The sequence below is a fragment of the Phodopus roborovskii genome, unplaced genomic scaffold (genome assembly GCF_943737965.1).
Source record: "Phodopus roborovskii unplaced genomic scaffold, PHOROB, whole genome shotgun sequence".
NCBI classification, from domain to species: domain Eukaryota; kingdom Metazoa; phylum Chordata; class Mammalia; order Rodentia; family Cricetidae; genus Phodopus; species Phodopus roborovskii.
Genome location: NW_026126459.1, coordinates 30,540,653 through 30,555,424, shown reverse-complemented (window position 1 = coordinate 30,555,424; position 14,772 = coordinate 30,540,653). Strand labels below are relative to the sequence as shown.

General features: G+C 42.6%; 1 pseudogene; it reads left to right on the top strand.

Moving 5' to 3' along the window:
* LOC127226231 (40S ribosomal protein S2-like) overlaps positions 1-11,753 on the top strand; it is a 28,305-nt pseudogene extending 16,552 nt beyond the window's left edge.
* The last annotated feature ends 3,019 nt before the right edge of the window (positions 11,754-14,772 follow it).

The following is a 14,772-nucleotide window of genomic DNA, read 5'->3' as shown; positions in this document are numbered from 1 at the left end:
ATGTTATTTGTTAAATTCAGCATGAAGTTATCTGGAACCTCAGAAATGACCTCAGTTTTAAGCTTACCTGAAGATTACCTGTTCTAGAGTATTAACATGGACAGGGTGAGCCTTCTTAACCCTTCTCAAGGTAGTTCTGGTCTCATTCCCTGCACTGTTTCTTCTGGTTATGCTGTACGTTTTCACTTTGGCTTCTTGTCCCATACTGAGTGACAAGTAAGCTGTTTTAGTAAAAAACAAAACAAGGAGCCATGTTTGGGGCAAGTAGACCTCTGCCACACCCTAAAGCCTCATTAGCCCAGCTGGGACAAGTAGACCTCTGCCATACTCTGAGGCCCATTACCCCATTAGGCAACAAGAGCCACCTGTGCTAGTTAGCCTGTAGCTATGTGCTTCATCCACTGCAAGAACTGCTTGAACCAAGACCCCCTTAATATCCAGGAAACCCAGGGGCGGTGGTGACACATGCCTTTAATCCCAGCCCTGGGAAGGCAGAGGCAGGTGTATTGATGTGAGGCCAGCCTAGTCTACAGAGTGAGTTCCAGGATAGGCTCCCAAAGGTACACAGAGAAACCCCCATCTCAAAAAACAAAAACAAATAAAACAAAATAATAACAAAAGCCTTGAGTATAAAAGGCACAAATAAAGTAGCCATTGCCCCATCATTTCACTTCTGCAAAAGCAAGTAGCTAGATCCATAGCATCCAGGCTTGCAAGGTTTGCACCAGAGCATGCTCTATGCTCATCTGTATGTACATGAGCAGCTAGCTCACAGGTAAGGTTGCTGTCTGTCCATCCAGTCACTCCACTCCACCCTCTCTGCCCAGCCATCCATGAACATCTTACTGTCCACACTTAAGTTTTCACATAACTCCCAGCAATATAAAGTGGGAAGCAAAGGCCACACAGTGCTCTCATACTCTTTATTTTTCTGCAAGATTACAGGGCACTGAACTTGGAATCCAGATTTCTGAAATTTGAGAGGAAGAGATTAAAAAACAGTATCCACTAGAAGAAGGATTACAATAGTCACATACCTTGAAAAAGAGCCTGGGGCTGCTGTGTAATTATGAGACTAGCTCAACACAGTAGGACAAGGCAGGCCCGATTCCCTCAGGAAATATGCTAGGCTTTTGATCAAGTAAATACACTGTTTGGATCCTCCAATCTTTCCTTTCACACATGTGTCCATTACCTTCCCTGTTCCCCTGGCTTTACTGTTGACACAGCTGAGGTGTTCTCACAGAAGGCCCTCTGAAGCTAATCCCAGGTGATCAGCCCTGCCACCCACACACCTCCATAAAACATGCAGGTATCTCTCTGCTCAATGACACCTGGGTGAGCCATTGCACAGCAAATCTCCCAAGTAGATGTTGCCTCGAATGACCTCAGTGTGACTATTAAGGAACAAGGCCTCCTGAAGGCCCAGCCAGGGTTGTGTAAGTGGGCTTTGTCAATAGAGCTTTGGGCTGTCTTAAACCAGGAATGACTCCGATTGCTAATAATAGCTATCACTTAGTAAGTCCACAGGCACCAGCTGCTTGACATATGAAATAGTGGTAACGAGTAGCAGGCATTGGTTGTATGTGTTATGTGCTATGCAGCCCAAGATACTTTTCATCCCTAACCCTACTTAAGGGGTTGATACTTCGGCACAAAATGCCTAGGACACCGTAGTATAGACAGATTAAAGCAACCTGTTGGGTTACCCTACTCCGACACCCCTTGGGGGAGGGGGTGAGAAGAGGCACTGGGAGTCAGTGAGTAGCAGAGGAAGTTAGACCCGCTTTTATACCCCCTCCCAAGGTCCCATTGGCTCAGGAGGCTGACTCTGCTGTCTGTCCGTTTCTCATTGGTGTCTCTGGGTCAGGTGTCTTTTCCTCAGCAGTGCCTGGGCGTAGAGGCAGGCTTGGCTCAGGGAGGAAATTCATGCTGTGCCTGCTTAAGCAGGCTGGTCTGGGCACCTGGGCACCTGCAGCTTGGCTAGGTTGGCCACAGTTTCTCCTACAAGGAAGCAAAAAATGTGGGTGATACAACTTGATGCCCGACCTCAGTGACCATGCTCCATTACCTTCCCTGAGTAGCCTTTGGAATGCTCATAACAACTCCATTTTCACAACCACTTTACAGGTGAGGAAACTTGAGGTACAAAGATCCTAGCTAACACAGCTAACAGCAGAGATCTTCCTCCGGTCCATGGGACCCCCCTCAGGTTACAGAGTTCTGTTGCTCCTGAGCAGCTGTGTGACCTTGAAGAGTGGGCAAAGTTTTCTACCACAGCCATCACGTGCCTAGCCAACCTTCACCCTAGAAGCACTCAACCGTCTGTCTCATCTGAAAACTTCCTGGGGTGGGGCAGCGCTTAACAGGAGGGTAATGAAGTAACCCGTCATAATGTTCCATGATTTAATCCCCCACTTCAAAACTCCGTGTCAGTTGCAAATGTAACATCCAACCCTGGTTCCATGGACTGTGGTGAGTGGGGGATTTTCAGTGCTCCAGAGAAGGGCAGCAGCTTCTGGTGGGAGCATCACAGAGCTCTCTTCACAGAGCTCATCCGAGAGGGATTTCCTGGGAGAAATTTCAGGGCAGGGAGACTGATACCTCCCGAGCTGAAAGGTCTCTGTTGCCTCTCCTGTTGTGGTGGGAGATCTGGGCATACTCCATTGAACATGTTATAAAAGATTTGGTCTGTAGAACAGAATAAAACCTCACATTTATTGCCTGAAATTTACTGGATTTCAATTTTCTCTTTTTTCAATCATTAAATATATTCATGCGACACACATGTAAAAGACTCCATGTCAGAACTGAGCAAGGTGTGTGGGCAACTGACATGAAGCCTCTTCCCAGGTGCTTCAAGGGCACATCCTGGGGGAGGGGGGTGACAGACTGTTTACGGATAGTTTCTTTACCAAAGCCAGAAAAGTTAAGTTTTGAAAGAATCTAGCATCTTTAAACAGCCAGTGAACTTTTTTTTCACAATGATTTTCTACATGAAAAAGATTTAAAAAAAAAATCTCAATGACCAGAAAAATATGATGTGAGGCAAATAAGGGTTGAATTCATAAGGCTAAAGGTGGAATGTTAAGCATCTCGAATTTTTAGACACCATCAAAGAAACTCAGCCCAAAGGGATCTGACAATTGTCAAGTACAACTCATAGTATCATAAATAAACTGAACTACAATAAATACTGATATATGCCCTACCGCTTACATTGTTAAGGATATACAGCTTTCTTGTAAAATTCTTCTTAGTCATAAATTCCCTTTGCTACCATGGTGAACTTATAATTCAAAATGCTGGTTTCTTCTTTCTTTCTTTTTTCAGCCAACTTTGGATATGTTCTGAAGGTTTTCTCTGAACTTCTTTCCCAGAAACGCCACTGGTTGACATTTGCATAGTCATTTGCATAATGTTATTCCTGATAAAGCTCGGGTTCTCTGAAGAAGAAAATTAGCAATTATTATTTTACCACTGAATGAATGATAGCACAGGATGTTAGCTACCAACCTCATTTAAAAACTTTTGAAAGAGGGCATAAAAATAATATGAAGACATGTAGGATTAAGGAATTAGCATCCCATCACGTGGCACAGACTTTTCAGTGGGTGATTAAAGGTGTTCAGGGAGGAGAGGAGGGACCAGGTTGTCAGTTGCCAGCAAGGAAAGGAACAGAGGCAAATTATCCCAAGCATACCATTTAATGAGGCTTTGTTAGCGTGGAGGGCTGCAATGCAGGATGACAGCTGGCACTTAAGAGTCTCCTTATTAAGGAAACATAATTTTGTCCATCTGCGAGCTCAGAAAGAGGGACAGTAATGGCTCACTCTAGCCCAGAGCCACACATGGCTCTAATTACAACACTCTCCCATCAAAAGACACCGTATACATCTATCCTACACACACACACCCATCCATGAACCCATTTTTACTTAGAGCTAAAGGAGGAATTTTATAATTTTAGGTGACTCCACCTCTTCAAATGGCAAATTAAGGAAAGCTCCTCTATTCCTGAGAAAGAAGTGCCCAGCTGTGTTTCCTCCCCAGGGTAAGGTGACAAGCCATCAAGACACATCATTAGCAGGATGCTACAGATGATAGGGTGAGGGAAAGGGCTTCCAGCAACTGCTTAGCCATATTGTCTCACACATCCAAAATATTAACAACCTCAGCCTTCTTGGTGGGTTGAAAGGCCAAAGGTCACGAACACTGGTTTACTTACAGGGTAAAACTCTAATAGCAAGACCCTTAGGATATATTTAAATTTTGTCTTATAGCTAAGTAATGGAGCTTTTAGAAATTGGAAGAGAAAAAAATGTAATTCTACTACCCAGAAATAAATAATAATATTCTGAAAGTGATATCTTTTTATTTTATATGATGTCTGTTTTTGAGTATTTGTCATTACTCATATATTCAAAATCAGTTTCCAACCTGACTTTTCTACACAATATTCTGGAAATACATTCTCAATATCTGATTTAATGACTATCTAATATCTCAATTATAATAATCTATCCCTAATTTAACCAGTTCCCCAGAGTATGCTTTGCAGTTTTGTGGTCTTTGGGTATTTATTCTACTTTTCTATACATAAAAAGAAATTATTAGAAAATTGTATTTGCACTGATTTCTAGGATAAAGAATTTTCCCATGCTTTTCAACGAATTTGTGTTAATCATATAGTGTCTATTCATGTTTCTCACAAGTTACCACACATATACAGGATGAGTGTGCATGGGGAGTTGTGGGTGGGGGTCAGAGGCCCTCAGCTGACAGGTGAGAAAGACTGGTTGTAGCACTAGTCTGAAAAAGACATTCTGTGTGTAGGTGCAGAGGCAGACACTAACACACTAACATAGCCTCAGATTTAAAGACACAGTGATCTTGGCTCTCTATTTATACAGGCATTGACGAATTTGCAGTGATCTGCACACGCTTTATGTAACAATTAAAAAAATGTTATTTGTAGGGGGAAAAAATGAACAATCATGAAGATAGTCCTGTGAAAGGAAATAAGTCATCCCCAGAAAGACAAGTTTCCTCTTATATGTTGCTGACCATGGCTTTTAAGCCTTTGGAACCATTTTGTTGGTGGAGCTAGAAAGCCATTGGGTTCTGTAAGAACTTAATGGGCCATCCTAGTGGGAGTATAGAACAGAAGGATGCTGAAGTTAATGTTGACAATGACAGGCCTGTCCCCTGAGGTTTTAGGAGATAAGTACTCTATCGGGAACTGGGATAGGAGACATTTATGTACTATATTAGCCAAGAATCTGGCACTGTTCCGCTTGTCCTGACAGCTTGAGTGGGGTTAAATCTGAAGATGATAGATTGATTTGTTTGGCAGAGGAAAATGTTAAGGCAAAATGGTAGTCAGGCTGGTGCCGAAGAAGCTAACTGTAAACAATAAAGGGATCCGTAACATTGTACAGAAACTTCCCACACTTAGAAATAAAATTTAAAAAGGTATTGTGAAGGCAAAATTCTATCCCTAAGAGGAGGCTCTACCTTGCAAAGGTCCATATTCATTTAAAGGAAAAGAGCCTAAGATAAAGGTGTTCTCTGCTCCTCAAAACAAACTGCTTAGCTACCTGTTTCCCCAAGGTAAGCACAAAGAAGCTGATTTAGCTATAGTCCTTGGGGGCTGGGCTTGTATCTTCACCAAGCAGTAGAACTTGGCAGTGTTGTAAGTACCATCCATGTGAAGTCATGGAGGAAATAATATTGGGGAGAGTGTAGAGGGCAGCTCAAGCCAGGGGCAGTGTGGCAAGACCAGAATCTCTGGGAAGATGCTCTGAGAGACCAGTGAAGGTGACACCTCATTTGCAACAGATAACCCAGGATATTGGAGATGTCAGACCATGGGATGTCAACCAAGGAGAGCTACAGTTGTGGACTGCAACTTACCTAAGCTTAACAAAGAAATCTTCAGATGGCTTGAGTCTACCTGAGCCCATTAGAGCCCAGTTCATTTCATTATAATCTCTAGATAATGGACATAGCTACAGAAATTGGATTCAGGTTATGTTTTGATGTAATAATTACTTTTTATGACTCAACTCTTAATTTTTGTTCTGTGCCATTGTATGTTGGAAGGATATGACTTTCTTTTTTATTTCAAGAGATATCACAGTGAAGACACTTTGGACTTTTAAAGTGTTAGAAATTTTAAAGAGTGTGGGGACTCTTAAAGTTGAACTATATTTTAATAGAGATATGTGTGAGACCTTGAGGCTAGAGGCTAGAGGCTTATGGCTCAGGCTCTCAAGTTTTGAAATTACACATGTACCACCAGGCCTGGGAGGAATAGCTTTTGATGAACAAAATCCATACAAATCTTTTTAAATTGTCTTCACCAATTATTTCCAGCTCAGTAGACATGTTGGAGGTTTTAACCCAGTTTACACAGTTTAAAATTTAACATGCAAAAAGTTAAAAGGCTTCAGTTATTTCTATCTTTAGTTGTATGTAGACACATGACAAAAATATAATAATGGCCATCCCAAATGAATATAAAATAGCCACACAAATGTCTTCCACTATAATCTGTAACTTTGGGACTATAAAATTTTATTATGTAGTGTTTTTTGTTTTGTTTTAGTTTTGGTTTTTCCAAGACAGGTTTTCTCTGTGTAGTCTTGAATTCTGTCCTGGAACTTGCTGTGTAGACCAAGCTGGCCTCAAACTCACAGAGATCTGCCCACCTCTATTGCCTGAGTGCTGGGATTAAAAGGCATGTGCCACCACTGCTCACCTTACATTTTATAATGGGATATAACTCAGTGTTTCCTGTGTTTTGTTTATTTTTATGTGTATTTATATCGTGTACCACATCCATACCTGGTACTTGCAGATACCAGAGAATATGTCCAATCCCCTAGGACCAGCATTATAGATAGTTATGAGTTGCCTTGTGGGTGCTGACCAGTACTGTTAACTGAGTCATCTTCAGTTCCTCATAATAAAGTTTTAAAAAATACTTTTGCCAATTCTTTGAGAAATTCATACACTGTATTTTAATGAAATTCACTACCTTTCCCTTTTAATTTCCCCCAAACCCACCCCTACTTCCCTAGCCCCATCCCCCAGCTTCAAGTCTTCCTTTTTGCCTTCTTTTATTTATTTATTTATTTTAAATCACTAAGTCTAGTTTGTGCTGTCCATATGCTTTTGGATATGGAAGCATCCGCTGGACCCTGATTCAGCTAACAGGTTCACAGACTTAAATATTCCCTCACTAGAACCCACAGCTTCTCATTGGGAGTAGAGACTCATGAGCTCCTTCCCACTCCATGCTAGAGTGTTGACTGGCTGAGGCTCCTTCAGGTCCAATGCAGACTACTGCTGATGATTTAAGTTCATGGGTGCAGCAATCTGTTATATCTAGAAGACACGATTTCCCACTTATCTTCCCCAACCTCTGCCTTTTACAGTCTTTCCAGATCTCTTCTGTGATGGTCCCTGAGACTTGGGGCTGATCAGTGATACAGATGTTTCATTTACGGCTGACAAATCCACTGATACCTTTTGTCTGCACTTTGTGAGTTTCCGTGTTAACCGTCATCCACTTCATCCACTTCACAGAGAGACTTCTTTGGTGAGGTCTGATAGCCACACTGACCTATGGATAAAGAGATATGTTTGATGCCATATCCATTTAGTAGATTAATAGTAGTAGGTTTTCTCCTGAGGCCTATGAACTCCCTAGCCAGGGGTTCTTGACCAGGTTTACAGTATCAGACATGTATGTCTTCTAAGGATCAGGCCAAAAATAGACTAGAAAGCAATTGATTACACACTCTCACTACAGTCATGCCACTGCTGTATGTCTTGCCAGGCTGGTTGTTACTGGAGCTTGCAGGGTTCACAGCTGATTAAGACTTCCCTCCAGCAGCCTGCATAGCATCATCCAGTCCTATGAAAGCTAGCCAGCAGGAAGGAAGCTTCTTGCTTAGTACCAATTTAATTTTTCCTGTGCTGTAACCAATATGTGTGTTATCTTCAGCAATAGGCTCTTACCATCAAGTCCTAGTGGGCAAGAGAGTAGCAATGGCCTGTATTGTTTTAGGGATCTTCAGGACACTCTCTGACTAATAACTCAAAGAGAGGTATCACATACCTGGTACTGAGCTTTTTTATTTAGCAACTTATGGCTTCTGAGATGAGCATAAACCCATGTAGCCTAGTTTGGTATGAACCAATGAAACCCTTTATATGAATATATATGTATATACATATAGACACATATGTCTTATAAAATAGTAGGTTTCCATACGGCTTTGTCGAATATCGTTAGTGGTAGCTATCCTCCCCTCCTCTCTGCTCACTTTCCCCTTCCTCTCCTCAACGTCAATCTCTTTCCCCATTACTCCCCTTTCCCTGTCATATAATAAAAAAGTTTTTTTCCAAAAATATTAGCTTTTTAGATAGATTATAATTTTCAAAATATGAAAATGCTAATGGTAGATACACATAAAAGCACACAAGTTAGGCTCAGCACCATTGGTTTCTTTTTCATTGCACTGTGTGCATCAATGTCAGCTGCAGCATCCTCCACTATAAGATTTAAATAGTGTTATTCAAATTCAGCTTTGCATCTTGGGTAAACTCTGTGACAGCTGCTTGCGCTAGGTTTCTTCCACCTGATGCAAATGTCACAACCCATGCTTCCTCTTCCCCACCGAGACAGACACGGAATTCAGCCATTTTTACTTCCTCAAACATTGCAACATTAGCGTGTGGGACAAGACAACAGCAATTTGAGATGAGAAAAGAGGGACATGGATCCACAACTCTAATTGAAATAAAGATTTTTTTTTTGAAATTCCTTTGACTGTGTTGTAGTAGGAAATTTCCCAGAGTCACTTCAGACAGTTGCTTCCTGTCATGTGCTCTGGTCATTTTCGTTTTCTCTCTTTCCTGCCCTCTGTTTTCTTCTCAAAGTTGTGGCGTTCCTAGTTCCATGTGGAAGGCAGGTGGCCATCTCTCTGCAGCTTGTTCTCCGGTGTGCTTTGGAGCTTGCTGTCCATGTACGAGAGATACAGTAAGCACATCCCCTACAGCTGCAATCCTCTCCTATCTCACTTTTTTTCTGTGTCTTTCACACACACACGACCATGAACACACATTCACACTTCCACAGTATAAGTCAGTAATTAAATTTGTGCCTTAACAATTTCACACGTGTATGTAATGCATACTAACCACCCTCACACCCCACTCTTTCCCGTCTCCACTTCCACTGTCTACCATTTCCATACAAATACCTTTCTGTGTTCATATATATGCATTGTTTTTGTGACCGGCTGAGTTTAACCAAAGCTGTTTGTGTGACCATAACTTTGACACTGTTTTCTGGAGCCTGGCAGGCTCCAAAGGAAGAAGAAAATGATTCTATTTGTCTCAGAATCCATCAATAGCCAATAGTTCAGAAGGAAGGAGCCCCCAGGATCCTCTTCTGATCCGTGATTGACCACACTGGCCCTGACATCACTCAGTGAGCTCAGTTTTATTTAAGAGTGAAACACTCTTTGTTTGACTTGGAACTGCTGACAGAGGTACTGGGGGAATGATTACTGTCATACTGAGTATGAGATGGCAATAATCAGTCTGCCAGTGTTCAGAAAAGTGGCTGACTTCTCTCCCTTCCCATCTAGTAAGATGTGTTTTACTCAGAGTTCTTATAGGTATTGGGTGTGGTTATTTCCACCAAGTCACCTTCCAAATGGTGAAGATTGGCTCTGGGCTAGAAATGGCACCTGTAAAGAAGTAGCTTTCAAAAAAAACACATGCACTCACTTAAACCATGAGCAGCAGCATCACCCTTCTCCACCTCTTACATGTTTTTTATTTAGATGATGCAGAGCCTGTGATTCATGCGAGGCTATGCCTCTTCCATAAGATTTAAGGATAAATCTTGATTGGTCTACACCAGCTGTGTCGGATCCTGGACAGAGCTTTTTCAGCATGAGCCTATGACATAGTTCTAAACAATACATGATGAGAGCAAATATCTACTGAAAAAAGGAGGGTTTGGAAAGTGGGTCTCTTATTCATTTTTAATTTTTTTGAAATTTTTATATGTAAATATTGTATTTAAATCATTTCCACATTTCTCCCTTCTAACTCCTTTCATATCCCAACACTAGTCTTCAAATTTATTGCTTCTTCTTCTTTAATTATTATTATTTTTACATGTATGTGTGTATATATATGTATACACACACATATGCAGAGGACCCACTGTACAGTTCCACAGTCCTCTGCACACACACATATAACTTACTGGATCTATGTAGTGTTGCCCATATGAAAGAGTATTTAGAACTGACTCCTGTGGTTATATAACTTGTTCCTGGAGGTTATATAGCTTGTTCCCGGAGAAAACTGATTCTCTCTTTCCTAGCAGTCACTGACTGCCTGTGGATTTTCATCTGAGGTTGGGGCACTGTGAAATTTCCCCTATCCACATTTGCACCTCAACTGGTCCATCATTGTTCAGGTCATGTTTAGGCAACCATATTGTTGAGATTCATGGGTACAGCTTCCCTATAATATCTAGACGACATTATTTAGCAACAGGCATCCTAGTTCTCTTTCTCTTCAATCTCAGATTAAAGGGGGGGGGAGGAAAAACCTTTCCCTCTGCTGATGTCTTTATGTTTATACCTAATGAGATGTGGTAGCCATCTTGAAACTGTAGGTTTGGAGTTTGGGCTTCTTGTGTCCTGGAATGAGTTTGGGCTTCTTGTGTCCTGGAATGTTACGTGTGAGTCCAGTGACCAAACCTGAGCCCCTATGAACATACTATTTACTTTAAGTCAATGTAAGCCAGTTTTTCTGGGGCCGTCGTTTTACAGGTACCATGTCCCATTCACCAGATGTACTACCTTAGTTCCACGCTCATTGTCCCTTCCTGGCAACTAACAGCAATTTTGCTTAGAAAAATCAGTACTGGCTTCTACTTCAGGAAAACACCAAATGGTGGGGTGCAGCGGGAGGGCCCGGAGGACCCCGGAGGCCCAGGATTAGGAGGCCACAGCAGTTTCCGCAGAGGCTTCGGCAGTGATCTCAGGAGCCACGGTCGTGGTGGAGGCCATGGCCGTGGTCAAGGCCATGGGGCTCGTGGAGGTAAAGCCAAAGACAAAGAGTGGATCCCTGTCACCAAACTGGGCCGTCTGGCTAAGGACATGAAGATCAAGTCCCTGGAGGAGATCCATCTTTTCTCTCTGCCCAGTAAGGAATCCGAGATTATTTACTTTTTCTTGGGGGCATCTCTTAAGGATGAGGTTCTAAAGATCATGCCAGTACAGAAGCAGACAAGGGCTGGCCAGCGGACCAGGCTCTAGGCTTTTGTTGCTATCGGGGACTACAACCATCATGTTGGTGGTCTTGGAGTTAAGTGCTACAAGAAGGTAGCCACAGCTATCCGAGGGGCCATCATCTTGGCCAAGCTTTCCATTGTCCCTGTGAGGAGAGGCTACTGGGGGAACAAGATTGGCAAGCCCCACACTGTTCCATGCAAAGTGACAGGCGGATGTGGCTCTGTGTTGGTGCGTCTCATCCCTGCCCCCAGAGGCACTGGCATCGTCTCTGCTCCTGTGCCCAAGAAGCTACTGATGATGGCCAGTATTGATGACTGCTACACATCAGCCAGGGGCTGCATTGCCACTCTGGGCAACTTTGCCAAGGCCACCTTTGATATCATCTCTAAGACCTACAGCTACCTGACCCCTGACCTCTGAAAAGTGACTGTGTTCATCAAGTCTCCTTATCAGGAATTCACTGACCATCCTGTGAAAGCCCATACCAGAGTCTCTGTTCAGAGGACCCAGGCTCCAGCTGTTGCCACCACATAAGGGGTTTTATACAAGAAAAATAAAGTGAATTAAGTCTGTTTAAGAAAAATAAAGAAAGAAAAGAAAAATCAGTACTGATTTGTATGGGTTTTCCTTCACTGTGCCTGCCTCTTTGAGGACAAAGATGCTTTGGAGTGGCAGGTGGTGTAATCCCAGGGATGGCTCCTCTTCATTCCCTTGAGGGAGGGAATCACAAAGGCAGTCAAAAAGCCCACAATTTCGTGGAAGTCAGGAGCCATTCCCATGTATTCTGCCTCTCCTATGTAGACCTAAGTCCAGTTCAACAATAGCAGAGTGGCATTTTAAAGGACATTGATAAGATGAGTATGCAAAGGACTGGTGTGTTTTGGAAGTGCCTTCTGCTTCCTACTCTTTCTTGCTGCCCAGCCCTAGAGGTTTGCAGCCTGGCAGTGCAGTGCTATCCTGTCACATTCGTGCTGTGATCGACAGGTCATGCTAGCAACTGGGAATTGGTAAGATGGATGTGGCTAGAGGCATGGTGGCACAAGGTAACCTTCTCCACCTGCTGACCTCCTCCCTCTTCTAGCATGAATGATGTTCTTTTATCATTAACCAAAAATACTCCAGGTATGAAACTTTGGCTTTCAAATAATTATAAAGCATGTCCATCCATGTTTTTTTTTACAAGCTGACTGCTGTGTGATTTTTCCTGGAGAGACGTGATTAAACCCATTCACCCCAAGAAGGGTACCAATCACAGACCAAAGAAACAACTTCACCCAAGTCTGGCTTAGTGAGTGAGTGAATTTATTGGGGTTCTTGTAGGAGTGTGGGTGAGGGATTATTCTAGAAGTATAGAGGGTTGGCAAAAGGCAGCTGCCTTTATCACCCAGCTCCCCCTCTCCCCCAAACACACACACTAGTGACAGTCAAATCTACTTCTCTGCTGTTCCCTGCAGGCCTGGCAAATAGCTCAGCTAGGCTGTACCACCTTGCAGGAGTGGGGGTAGGGTGGAGGTGGGGGGTTGGGGGATTGGGGGTGTGGAGGGACAAGACAGGGCCTTAATCTTGCAAATTTCATAAGCTTCCTGGGGCCTTATTAATTCCTTTTTCTTCTTGGTTCTTTAGGAGTCCTGCCCCAGGAAGAAATGTTTGAAGGAAATTTTTACACTACACTGTCTATTCTTTAAAATCCTTACAGAAGACCTACCAGAGGCCAAAATTTGTGAAATCAAGTTAATGTGTTCTGTTATCGTCTCTAAATCCCCATTTTGGATCATTGGTATTCATTCCACTTAAGCTTCAGCAACTGATTGTGTGACCTTAAGCCATTACCTACGCTCTTTAAGCCTCAATAACCCAATAAACCTATGATGGATAATTCTGTTGTCAAGAGTTAGAAAGGCAATGTAGGGGAAGTGATTGGCCCACTGCTTGGCAAGAGGAAAATGATCATCAAACATGAACTATGACAGTGTGTGCCATCGTCACTAATGATTCTATGGAGACACAAACTCAGCTCTACCATAGTCTTACTTTAAGCGTAAAACAGATGGAAATGACCCTAATATGAAGAGTTCCATCATCTTAAAATAACTTCAAGTATTTAAGCATATAGTTTGACAGGCAGAAGTTTAATTTTACAAAGTGCTGGAATAAAAGGTTAATTCAAAGTACTTGTACAATTCAAAAAAGTAAAGCTTTTTTTTTTTTTTTTTTTTTTTTTTTGAGTAGCCAGTACTTCCTCTCTTGGGTCAAGGAAGATAAAGCAGTAACAGACACAATGCAGGCCTCTTGAGCTTCCCTCTCCTCCATGGACTATGTACTAAGTGATGAAACTTACTCCACAAGGGGGAGTCAGGCTCATGCTCACTCATGCTCAGTTTCCTTCAGGAAGCCAAAAAAAAAAAAAAAAAAAAAAAAAAAAAAAAAAAGGCCAAAACCAAGATTCTGATCAAAAACTTCTTGAAATTCCCAAAGACATTTTAGGCTTCGTCTTTTAAAATAAAAAAGTGTCCCTTTACAACCCAGTCTTCAACATAGTCAAACCTGTTGGCCACACCCATCTCTCAGGGAAGCCTCTGCTCCTCCATTTTGTCCCTGTCCCACAGACTCCTCTCTTTGCTGTCCCTGTTTTCCCTTTGTGGTTAGTTCTCCAGATCTTTCCTTCAAAGACAACCAGAGCCCGGGCAGTCTGGCCAGCTGTGCTGTCTGCTGGACTCCCAGCAGCAATGTACTCCTGGTTGGTGAGGAGATCGCAATCTCCTCAGGCAGTGAGGGATACTTGAGGAGAATCCGCAGGAAGAGAGCTTCAGAAGTAGTTGAAGAACCTACTTCTCCAATGACAGAGGCATACGCTGTTTGTGCATGCCAGCATTGGCCTCCACAACAGCAAAGTTAGTCTGCAGTTACCATTAAGCTTTGCCTTTTGGCCTGCTGCAGTGGAAGCCACACTAGACGGTCATTATGATCCTGCCCTCAGAAGGAGCCTTCCACACTCAGCCACTTCCTTTCTGTTGGACTTCAGCTTGGGATTCACCATACACTGGGATTACAGGCATATTCTGTCTCTGGGGATTGAACCTAGGACTACAAGCATGCTAGGCAAGTATTCTATCCAACCCTCATATAGAGATGCCAACAGTTTAAAGAGTTTCATAAGAATTAAATGAGGTTAGATGCATTGGGAATTTTCTGATTGTGCTCTAAGGAGCTTGGAGACTCGAGGAGATGTAAGACACCAACCATTCCAGCAATGAAGAAGGAGGAGCCAGCGATGAGTTACTTCTACACACACACACACACACACACACACACACACACACACATACACACACACACACACACAATCCCACTTGACCCTTTTCCGATAAAAATCTTTCTCTCAAAATAATAATAATAATAATTCTCTTCTTTCACACTTGCCCATCTGCCAATGCTCTTT